The following is a 12,423-nucleotide window of genomic DNA, read 5'->3' as shown; positions in this document are numbered from 1 at the left end:
TGTATCAGTCCCTGCAGTAGCTTCCAGCTGCAGCAGTCACTTCAGTTTCTGTTCAGTCTGACTGAGGGAGGTTTTTGTACGACGCTTTTTCACTGTGTGCACACATACTGACTGTTGATAGAGTGGAGACTCTGACAGTAGTAAACTGCTGCATCTTCAGCCTGGACTCCACTGATGGTCAGAGTGAAGTCACTCCCTGATCCACTGCCTGTAAAACGACCTAAAATCCCTGATGCTCGAGTATCAGCATCGTAAATGAGGAGTTTCGGAATTTCTCCATCTTTCTGTTGGTACCAGTGTAAACAGCTCCCACCATAAACATCCTGGCTGGTTTTACATGTGATGGTGACGGAGGCTCCCAGAGCAGCCCTCACTGCTCCAGGCTGAGTCACTGTGATCTGGCCTCTGGACTCTGAGGACACACAGACAAAAACACAAAGCAGCGTCATGCTTTTCTCCGCTTCATTTCAGAGGGACGGATCTTCATAGAGGAGAGGACTTTGATTCTCTGGACTTTACCTGTCAAGCAGCAGCAGAGGAGAGTCCAGATGAGGATGGAGCTCAAAGTCATGTTTGGATGAGGAGGATTTCTGGGGCTTCTGTTGTCATGAAGGACAGCTGTCAGTCATCCAGTCTTCAACTCTCAGGACTATAAACTCTCCCAGAGCACTGGAGCATGGTGCTGCTGATGCAAAGTGGCTCTCTATGGAAATGCTCTGACCCACTGCAACAGGGACACACATTACTCTCATCAGGACGTGTTTACATTCATATTAGTTTACTGTATACCTGATGGTTTCTTTATTAAGATGTCTACAAAATAAATAAATAAATAAATAAATAATAATAATAACAATAATAATAATAATAATAATAATAATACTAATAATAATAATTTTATTGTATTAAATAAACTGTAGATAGATAGGTATACTATGTATAGGTATTTTTTTTTATCTTGATATGTATAACATTTTTCTTCAATAATTTCTTCTCTGTTGTTTTATTGTGGCAGAATTTGATCGATTTTTGCTGTGACTGACTGAAGGATGTTTCCTGTTCTCATGTCACTGCTGTACAACTTTTACAACACAGATATCATAGCTTGATAAATAGAAAAAGTCCCTTTATAGCAAGAGGATACATCTATCATCATTTATCTACACTAGTGAAACTTGTCTGTTGCCATGGTTCAGCAGCGATGCCTATCTGTTGCCATGGTTACTGAAGTCGGAGGGACATGAAAAACTGAAGATTCCCCTTTTGAACATTAAAACAAATTTGCAATGGTGAGGGGAATATTTTCCAGGATCCAAAGTAAAAAGCAGGGTGTCATCAGCATACAGGGATTTAACATAAAAGGGATCTTTACAAACCACTGAAGACCTGAACCAAATAAAAGTGGTGACAGTGGACACCCTTCATGTGTCCTGTTGTGCACAATGTAATACTTTTATCCATTTTATCAAGGCTGCTCTAACTCAAGCAAAGTAAGTGACTGAAAGTGTGTGCGTGTGTTCAGACTGAATCAGTCATAAGTCTTGAAGGCTGAGAAGGAACAGCGTTTAAGAAGGTCAGAGGTCAAACATAAACACAGCTGAACACATACAAGCAGCAAAGAATATTTATCTGTGCATTTTAGATCACTGAAAGTAGTTAAAGTAGTTTAAATCAGGTATGATCAACTAAGATGGGGAGAAAATATTGTAACTCAGATGTTCATTAAGTTTACATTAAAATATGTAAGTAAGTAAGTAAGTAAGTAACATTTATTTGTATAGCACTTTTCACAGAGAAAGCTCACAAAGTGCTTTCCAGGGTTAAAAGGAAACACAACAAAACAAGATTGCATTCAAACAACAAACATGAATGCATACAAACATGAAACATAAATAAAATAACACAGTAATGTCAGGTGTCAGGTCAACAGGAACGCCTGCCTAAACAAATACGTTTTAAGGTGCTTTTTAAAACTGACAACAGATGCTGCAGCTCTCAGGGTCTGGGGGAGAGTGTTCCACAGTCTAGGCGCAGCCGACTCAAAGGCTCGATCTCCTCGAGTCTAGTGCGGGGAACTGTCAACAGGTTGTGGTCGGCAGACCTGAGTGTCCTGCCAGGAGTATAAACATGGAGGAGTTCGGACAAATACTCCGGTGCCTGACCATGCAGAGCTCTAAAAGTTAAGACCAGAACTTTAAACTGGATCCTATAACGCACCGGAAGCCAGTGTAAAGATGCTAAAACAGGAGAAATATGACGGTCTTTTGATGTTTTAGTTAATAGCCTAGCAGCGGCATTCTGCACAAGTTGGAGGCGATCAATAGAGGATTTACTAAGGCACAGAAACAGAGAGTTACAATAATCCAAGCGGGATGACACAAATGCGTGAATAATCATTTCAAGTTCGGCATTTGATACAATAGAACTCAGTTTTGCAATATTTCTCAAGTGAAAGAAGCATGTGCGGGTCAGGGTCAGAATATGTTTATCAAGGTGCATGGCCTGGTCAAAAATAACTCCAAGGTTTCTCAGACTAGAGCGAACATTAGAATTCAGTGATCCAATACGACTAGACACTTTTTGGGCAGTGCCTTCAGGGGCGACAATCAGGACCTCAGTCTTAGCCGCATTAAGCTGAAGGAAGTTGTTAGTCATCCAGACATTGATTGCAAACAGACAGTCATGCAGTATGTTCAGATCGTCGGTACAGTCAGGATCAAAGGAGAAATACAACTGAATATCATCGGCATACATATGATAAGAGATACCTTTAAACACATTAATAATGTTGCCGAGAGGCAGCATATACAATGCAAACAGAATCGGTCCTAATACTGACCCCTGAGGCACACCACATGACAAGGGGACTGACTCAGAGGTGTAAGGGCCAGCAGCAACAGAGAAATTTCTACCAGTAAGGTAGGAGGCAAACCAATTAAGGGCGCTGCCGGAAATACCTATGTGGTCACTGAGCCTATCAAGCAGGATCTGGTGATCCACGGTATCAAAAGCGGCGCTAAGGTCAAGCAGAACTAAAATGGTGGATTTGCCACTGTCGGAGGCCATCATGATGTCGTTAGACACTCTAAGAAGCGCTGTCTCAGTGGAGTGCATCTGACGGTAACCTGATTGAAATTTGTCAAAGATGTTGTGTCTGTTTAATACAGTGACTAGCTGGTTTGCAACCACCTTTTCTAGGACCTTAGATAAAAAGGGTAATTTGGAAATGGGCCTAAAGTTGCTGGGCAGTGAAGGGTCAAGGTTGGGCTTCTTGAGAAGTGGTTGAACGATCGCCTGTTTAAAATAAGAGGGAAAGCAGCCAGACACAAGTGAAGTGTTGATAATGTGAAGCAGAGAAGAGCCAATGGAACCAGTAACTTTTTTCAATAGTGATGTGGGTAAGATATCTAACGGACAGGAAGAGGATTTTGTGCTGCTGACTAGCTCAGTTAGGTCATGTAGGGAGATTGGTGAAAAGCAGTCCAGTATTGACTGACGTTTGGGACAGGCTGGGGGAGGGGCTGAAAAGGGGGTTATACTTGCCCTAACACAGGCCACTCTGCCAACAAAAAATGATAAAAATTTATTACAGTCTTCAACTGAAGAGACAGGTACTACAGAGGGCTGAGGAGCCACAAGATTATTTATAATATCAAAAACGACCTTGGGATTTCGCTTGTTGGAGGAGATGAGGTCAGCAAAATAAGTGGCCCGGGCTGCCTTGACCATGGAGTTATACTCAGTTAAAAGTTCTCTAAAATGCAGGCGATGCACCTGGAGCCTGGTGGACTTCCACAGGCGTTCAGCACGCTGCCATTTGCGCTTCAAACAACGAATGTCATTGTTGATCCAGGGGGTGGAATTGACAGTGGCAACTGTGCGAATTTTCAGGGGAGCAATTCTGTCTAAACTGAGTGAGCAGAGTAAGTTAAAAGAATCAACTAGGGAATTGACATCACCTTCCTCACAGAGAAGTTGCTTTGAGTGGACATTATAAACAGAAGCAAACTTCTCAGCAGACAGATCATTTAACATACGTGAACAAATAACACGCTTACAAACAATACAGTCAGTGTTAATACATACATTAAAAAGAATGCAGTTATGATCAGTCACGGGCAGCTCCTCAGAGCCAGTGATGTCCAGGTGTAGTTCAAATGTAAAAACCAAGTCCAAGGTGTTGCCCTTAATGTGAGTTGGGCCTCTGACATGTTGAGTAAAATTCAAAGAGTCCATGACCTTTAAAAAGTTTACAACAAAACTGTTCGTGATGTCATTCACAGGCACGTTAAAATCACCAAGAAGGAGAATTTTCTCGAATTTGATAATGGATGCGAGGAGATCACTAAACTCAGATAAAAAAGGGCCATTTAAACCAGGAGGGCGGTAAATCAAAACACAGTAAAATGGGTTAGCACGCCCAACTTTAGTCACTAAGAGTTCAAACGAGGTGTAAGTTCCCAAGGTCACCCTGCGGGTGGAGAGACAGTCCTTATACCACAGCTAGCCCCCCCCCCCACGGCCTGTGGTCCTCGGGGCACAAATGTAAGAACAGCCTTGTGGGCAGAGCTCATTCATGAATACATATTCATCGCTCTTTTGCCAGGTCTCTGTGAGGAACATAATGTTTAGTTCTTTGGAAACGAATAAATTGTTCAATATGAATGCCTTATTAGCAACAGAGCGGGCATTTAACAATGCCAGCTTAAAAGGCTTAAAATCAGCGGTGGAAATAGTGGGTGCAGGTGGTAGCGGGCGCAGATACCGGTTACAGTTAGAAGAAGATCTAGTTGCAATCAAATTAAGTGAATTTCTATAATTAGCACATAGAGAGAAAAATTTGTGCAATCTATTTGTCACCCTTACAGGGATGCTCCTGGGTGTAGTGAGACTGCCGCACAGGTAGGGGGAGCTACACGGGGTCAACGCGAGTCAGGTTGAGCAGGAGCGGAGGGTCAGTTTAATGTTGGTGGCTAAGAGGCGTGACCCTTCAAAATTTGGGTGTAAGCCGTCTCTTTTAAACAGTGTAGGCCGGTTTAAAAATGCAGCAAAGTTGTCCACGAAGGGAACACCTTTATGCATGCAGTACCCTTTCTGCCATATGTGGAGCTGTCGGAGGCGACTGAATTTAATATCGCCAAAACACGGAGAGGGCAGCGGACTGGAAACAATCACCTGCTTTCCGGTGTCCAGCAGAGTGTCAACGAGGCGTGAGAAATCTTCTTTGAGCTCCTCTGACCACTGGTTTTTTATGTCGTTTACACCTGCCTCAACGACCAAGGTGGGGACAGAGCCATACTGGTCGCTCAGGTGCAGTGCAGCAGACTTAATGTCCTTAACAGAGGCACCAGGATGACAGAAAGTCCTGCCACCGCTCACCACCACATGCCTGACCAGCGATGTGCCGATCACAAGCACAGAGGGAGCATGTTGCGCCTGGGAGTGCACCGCTGACCTCCGCGGTGAGGGATGATCAGTGCTGGGGGAGTGCCCAGCTGACCTCCGCGGAGAGGGATGACCGGTGCCGGGGGAGTGCACAGCTGACCTCCGCGGTGAGGGGTGGCAAGCGCTGCGAGCCCTGGACCACTGAGGGGCAGGAGTAAACACAGGCTGGGATTGCCTGCGAGTGTTGCCGCGGGGGAGACACCCACCTGTTGATGGTGGGGGTGCCCGTGATGTATCATCCAGGGAGGGGAAATCCTTGACGCTGAGGATGTCGTATCTGTTGTTGAGGTGGATGTTGAAGTGGGGGGGTGCCGGTGCAACGGAGGGGGGGCTGTCTCTCCGCCGGTTAGCTCCCACTCGGACCCAGCGTCCCGGATGGGATGGTGTGGAGCTGGCAGCGGCTTTAGGCTTCGCTCCGAGCCGTGTCCAGGTGTCATCGGGAGTGGTGACCGGGAGAGGTGCGTCGGCATCCGAGAGGTGAGCGATGTCACCGGGTTCATCAGGGCACGTAGCTCCGGCGGCCGGGAGGGGAGCGATGGTCTCCGACATCTGGGAGTCAGTTTGTCCAGGTCCGAAGATGATGGTGTCCATGAGATTCTCCGCTGCCTGGATCTGGTACAGTGTGGATATTCTCTTTTCCAGTTCGGATATCTTGTCGGACAGACGGACACAGCTGAGACAAGCTGACTGGGACGGAGAGGTGAGTGGAGCCATTTTCTGTCCAGTGATGGTAGTTGAGGAAAAAAGAAAAACAGCGGCCGTGGCATAAAGACTGGGCCTGCCGCGGTGGGTCGGCGTCAGGTGAGCTCGGTGGGCTGGCTCAGAGGTCCCTTGCCAGGTTGTAGCTTAGCAGCTAGGTTAAAACAGCCGGGGCAGCTCACTCCAAGATTCCTCGAAGCACGTTTAAAAGTCTTTAAGTTGCTTCGGATGAGTGCCGAAATACCCACAGGGGGCTCCTCCAAGAGGGGAAGGCAGCCGAGTCCGTTTTGTTGGGGATTAAAACCAAAAAGAGGATAAAATGCTAAAAGTTGGTGTAAGTATCAGCCATGTTCGGCTGATGGCGGTGTGCCTCGGAGGACCACACAAACACAGTAAAAAATACAACGATCGGATGGTTCGATCATTAAAAGCAACAGCCCGACTAAAAGAGATACTAGTTAAAAAGAAAAACGTGAACTTAAAACAACTTAAAAACAATACGGAAAGGTTTAAAATGAGCTGAACTGACGGAGACAGGTCAGACGCCACGCCACGCAGGTGGCATTGAAATCGTATTATCAACATGACATAGTCTCACTCTGTGTTGACAAATATAAAGATATTTGATTTGTTTGCAGGAATAATACTTGTTATTTTAAAGTATTGAAACTAAACAGTTTTCCTACGTGTGAAAAGCCTCTGGGTGTCACATCTCCTGGTTTTGGATCAGTTTTGTCTGTTTCTCTTTTGTTCACCAGTCATCCCCTGACTCTATTTTTGTGTTTGCCTTTTGTGTCTGTTGGTTGTGTTTGTCTCCCTGCACTTCCTGTATTCCCAGCCCTCCTTGTGTCAGTCCTGTCATCCACCTCACCTCTCCTGCTCTCCCCTGTCTCCACCTTCCTGCCCCAAACCTCATCCAGTCATCTGTCACCTCACCTGCTCACCTGTCTCCACATGTCCAGCTCCGCCTTTCTGCACCGCTCTTCTTCCAATCATCTAATCTGCTAACTAACCCAGCAGTATTAATCCCTGTCAGTTCTCTGTAATCTTTGCCAGGTTGTCCCAGTGGTTTCACCTGTGTGTCGTGCCAGCCTGTTTTTACCCATAAGTCCATTTCTGCTGTTGATCTCTGCTGCCTGTCCTCTGGAGGTTGATTTGTCCCCACTGCTCCTGTGCTGTTGCCTGGTCAAATACAATGATCACATTTCAAAGGTACTGATCATTCCTGTTATGTGTAAAATACCACCACACTTTCAAAACCACATAATATGTACTAATTATACTTTCTTATTGTTGTTGATGTTATAAATTACAACTAAAGAAGTGACAACAAATGTGATAATGTTTCAAACTTCATGAAACATGTAATTCAAGCCAATTTCATGATGTCCTCAGTGGTGAGAGCAGAGTGGAGTTCTTGCTGGTTCTCCTCAAACTCTCCTCCTTCCTAACATGCCGCGCCCATCAGTCCACAGCTCTGACCTGGGCACAGACACACTGGAACCCAGAATAAACACTTTATAAGTAACCTATACTACTCACAAAAAGTTAGGGATATTTGGCTTTTGGGTGAAATTTATGGAAAATATAAAATGTTCACGCTACAGTGATATTATATCATGAAAGTAGGGCATTTAAGTAGAAGCATACACTGGTGATTTCCTCATCTCAAACAATTCCTTGAAACAAAAGCCAACAACAGTGGTGGGTATACCACAACAAAAAATGTCAGTGTCAATAACTTGTCATGTGCCCTTGAGCATCAATTACAGCTTGACAGCGACGTCTCATGCTGTTCACAAGTCGAGTTATTGTCTGCTGAGGCATGGCATCCCACTCTTCTTGAAGGGCGGCCCTCAGGACGTTGAGGTTCTGGGGTACAGAGCTCCGAGCCTCTACACGGCGACTCAGCTGATCCCATAGGTTTTCTATGGGATTCAGGTCTGAGAAAGTGCAGGCCACTCCATTTGAGGTACCCCAGTCTCCAGCAGCCGTTCCCTAATGATACGACCTCGATGAGCTGGAGCATCAAACACCTGATGTGAATGTTGCCGTTAAACTCCTTGTTAGAGAACAGCAACTTGTGCAAAAAGTACTGAAACACTGAACAGTTGGACATGTGCATTCAAAAGTTTACAGAAGGTCACATTATGTTCACCTGTAAAGGTTATAATGCATTTTAGGTTCATCCTGAAATTTCACCCGAAAGCTGAATATCCCTAACTTTTTGTGAGTAGTGTAAGTGTTGACTGTGCTGAACTAGCGGATGTGTTTTCTCTCTGTGATCATACAGGTTGTATGTGTGTTCAAGTTGGGAAAGGTGACTTTTTGGAAACAAGGTTATAACTTGTAATCTACGAAGTGCTGCTTGTGTGTGTGTGTGTGTGTGTGTGTGTGTGTGTGTGTGTGTGTGTCTTCATGTCCTCCATGTTGTTGTGCTTTTCATGTTTCTGATTGGGCTTCTTCACTGGAACTGTCCTCTTCATTTGGGGGAACTTTCAGCTTGTTGAGGTGGGAGCCCCTTACGAAACAAAAATATATTGCAGTATACTGGAAAATATCATGTGATATATTAGATATTACATTTCCATATATGGGAACTAGTCTTTATATTTTACAATATATTGAAATATATGCATAGACCATACATGTCTATATATTCATACATATAAAAAAAAAAATTGCAATCAAGACCAAAAACGGAACTATATTTTTACATGCAATAGTTTGTCTTTATATGTTCAAATATACTGCAATATATGCATATACCATATATGTATATATATCGCAACATAATATATAAAAAAATATATTGGGATTTTTCTTAACATTGCATATTTTCCAATAAACAACCATAACATATGCATGGACCACGCATGGCATATATTTTGGGTCCGGGCAGCTTAGGACACCGGACACTATTGTATTCCCAGGACTTCTTTCTTTCTTTCTTTCTTTCTTTCTTCTTCTTTCTTCCGAGGAAATCATACTTCCCATGGGTGAAAACTCACCAACCTTTGCACAAAGGTCCAGATTACCTCAGCTGCAAATTCAAGCCAATAGTCCTGATGGTGGCGCTATAGCAAGCCTTTAAAGTTCAAAACTTTGAAAATTCATAACAAATCAACCATATGTGCTACAGCTTCACAATTTTCATCAAACTGTAGCCTCAATATAGAAGAAACTTTTGTACATTTAAACCTATTGAAAATTACGAAGCCATCACTCTGTTTTTTTTTCAAAAACTGTAAAACTTCTTAAACCTTTCTCCTCCCACAATTTTTGCTCAAATGTCACCAAACTTGCTACAGAGCATCTTCAGACTGTCCTACACAAACGATGTTCACAGATTTTTGATTTATCAAAAATTAAGCCTACAGTGCATCAAAATGTTTTACTGTAAATGCTACTGTAAACATATACCTGCAAAGTCTTGCTAAATAAATCTTCAATGTTCATGAAAAAATTGACAAAATTCTGGAGTCATGGTCGATGATGTGTGGTAAATTTCAGAATTGTATCTCAAAAACTGAATTTTTGACAGCATTTTGAATTTTGCTCTCGTGAACAATTGGAGTCAATGTAAAAATGGCATTTTTAAACATCAATTTTTCACCTATGGAGCCAATCAATCATCGTTAAAAACAAATTAACATCATCTCCCTGTTGTCTAGATAAGTGTTTCTCAAATGGGGGTACGCATACGCCTGGGGTACTTAGAGGAAATCCAGGGGGTACTTGAGATTTTTTAAAATTATAACACGAGACTACGTTGCGTAGATCCGACCGAGCAATCTGATTGATCAATCAGACGTTTAGAATGTGCTCAAATCAGCATGGCAGCACAGCTAGCCGTGCGCAATACTGATTTGAATACTGAATCAATCAATGAAAATAATACTCCGCCTAACATCTTATTGCCCGAATCTGCGTTTCACCAAAACCTGCATCAAAAGCCGCTGTCAACGTTGTTCGCCTGCTGAACCGTTTGGTTGTCAATTTTGATTTCCTTGGCGACCTAAGTTTGGATAAACATCTGAACGAGGAAGACAAGACAGAAGAGAAAAAGGAGAGATACGCGAGAGTGACGAGTGAAGAGCTGGATCAGCTGGAGAGGTCAGGAAATGAAGCCGGTACGGCCCGGTCAACGCCTTGGGCCGTCAAATGTCTACAAGACTACCTGACAAACACCAGGCAAACAGCTGATTTCTCAACTTAAGTAAACAAGAGCTAAACAAGATCCTCCGTGAATTTTAATTTCTATAATAAAGTGCCTCAGCGGAGTCAGCACCACAGACAGTAGGCTGCCTGTAAGATTTTCCATGGAGATGTGCGGCTGTATATTGTTATCAGTTATTAATTAGCCTATTAATCGTTATTCATTTGTTTAGTCTTTATGAGTTTCCTGGGTCATTTATTTAATTAATTTGTCAGATTTGTTTGCGTCTGTACATTGAAATGAACTTTTAATAAATCAACACATCTGTGAAAACTGTCCTCTTTATTTCAGAGGTAAACTGATAACAGCCTGAAAAGGTGATTATATAACTCCCTTAATGTCCCCAGCCTTAATGTGGCTGCTTACTGTCCTTACTTTGGCTGCATAGCCATATTAATCGGAGCTGACATTAAATTGGAATGACACAGCCCCAGCTGAAATGAAACATCTGCCAGTTAAAAATGACTGAGAAGTCGGTAGAAGTATAATTATCAGTCCATGAAAAAAAAAATATATATTTTTTTCCAGCAGATATTATAGTTACAACATGATTGAGCTAGCAGAGCAGTTTTATTTTGCTATGTTTGGTATCTATTCAGTTTCAGGAAAACACGATGTAACCACTGGCTTAGTCAAATTGTCAAGCTGCTACTGAGCTGCTACTTGCCAATTAGCTCAGGGCGGTAAATGACTGTCTTTGGTTCCAGAGGTTGCAGGTTCGAACCTCGACTGGTGCAGAATCCACATTGTAACGTGAACATCTTAATCATGTGCTCCAAACTGCGTGAGTGTGACTGATCACTGAGCAGCGTCTTCCTAAAAATGCCTGGACCCCACCCATCGCTGCACAGCAGCTGTAATTTTACGTATATTTCCAATACATGTTCCCATATATTGGAATGTCATAGATCATGTATTTATAAATATATTAACCCAGTATTCATCACATAAATGTAAATACATTATGAAGGACTTTTATACATATAAAAGTCAATATATGAACACATATATTATATATTTATATTGCAATATATGGCAAATATATGAAATGCGCAATTGTTGCTGTATTTTTCCATATATTAACATATATTGCAATATATTGATGCAATATATAAATATATGCCACATATATGATTCACCTATATATTACACCATTTATTTCTGAGACATTTTCAAATATATAATATATTTCTATACATTGTTGTTCACATATTAAATGTAATATATTCTAATACATTACAATACATTGCATTTCATATATTGGTAAATATATTTTCTTTCCGTAAGGGAGGTGGCTGTTTGAAGCTCAGAGGGAAAACTGACACTGACACTATCAACAAGATGATATGTTCTCATCAACTTTGTGTGTGTGTGTGTGTGTGTGTCCTCAGTGAACTGTATCAGTCCCTGCAGTAGCTTCCAGCTGCAGCAGTCACTTCAGTTTCTCTTCAGTCTGACTGAGGGAGGTTTTTGTACGACACTTTTTCACTGTGTGAACAGCCACTGACTGTTGATATAATGTTGACTCTGACAGTAGTAAACTGCTGCATCTTCAGCCTGGACTCCACTGATGGTCAGAGTGAAGTCACTCCCTGATCCACTGCCTGTAAAACGACGTGGAATCCCTGATTGTCGAGTATTAGCCACGGAAATGAGGAGTTTAGGAATTTCTCCATCTTTCTGTTGGTACCAGGCTAAGTACTGGTAGTTGCTCCAAACAAAAACATTCTGGCTGGTTTTACATGTGATGGTGACGGAGGCTCCCGGAGCAGCCCTCACTGCTCCAGGCTGAGTCACTGTGACCTGGCCTCTGGACTCTGAGGACACACAGACAAAAACACAAAGCAGCGTCATGCTTTTCTCCGCTTCATTTCAGAGGGACGGATCTTCATAGAGGAGAGGACTTTGATTCTCTGGACTTTACCTGTCAAGCAGCAGCAGAGGAGAGTCCAGATGAGGATGGAGCTCAAAGTCATGTTTGGATGAGGAGGATTTCTGGGGCTTCTGTTGTCATGAAGGACAGCTGTCAGTCATCCAGTCTTCAACTCTCAGGACTATAA

Source organism: Myripristis murdjan, chromosome 11, assembly GCF_902150065.1.
Source record: "Myripristis murdjan chromosome 11, fMyrMur1.1, whole genome shotgun sequence".
NCBI classification, from domain to species: domain Eukaryota; kingdom Metazoa; phylum Chordata; class Actinopteri; order Holocentriformes; family Holocentridae; genus Myripristis; species Myripristis murdjan.
Note: the sequence above shows the minus strand (reverse complement) of the source record.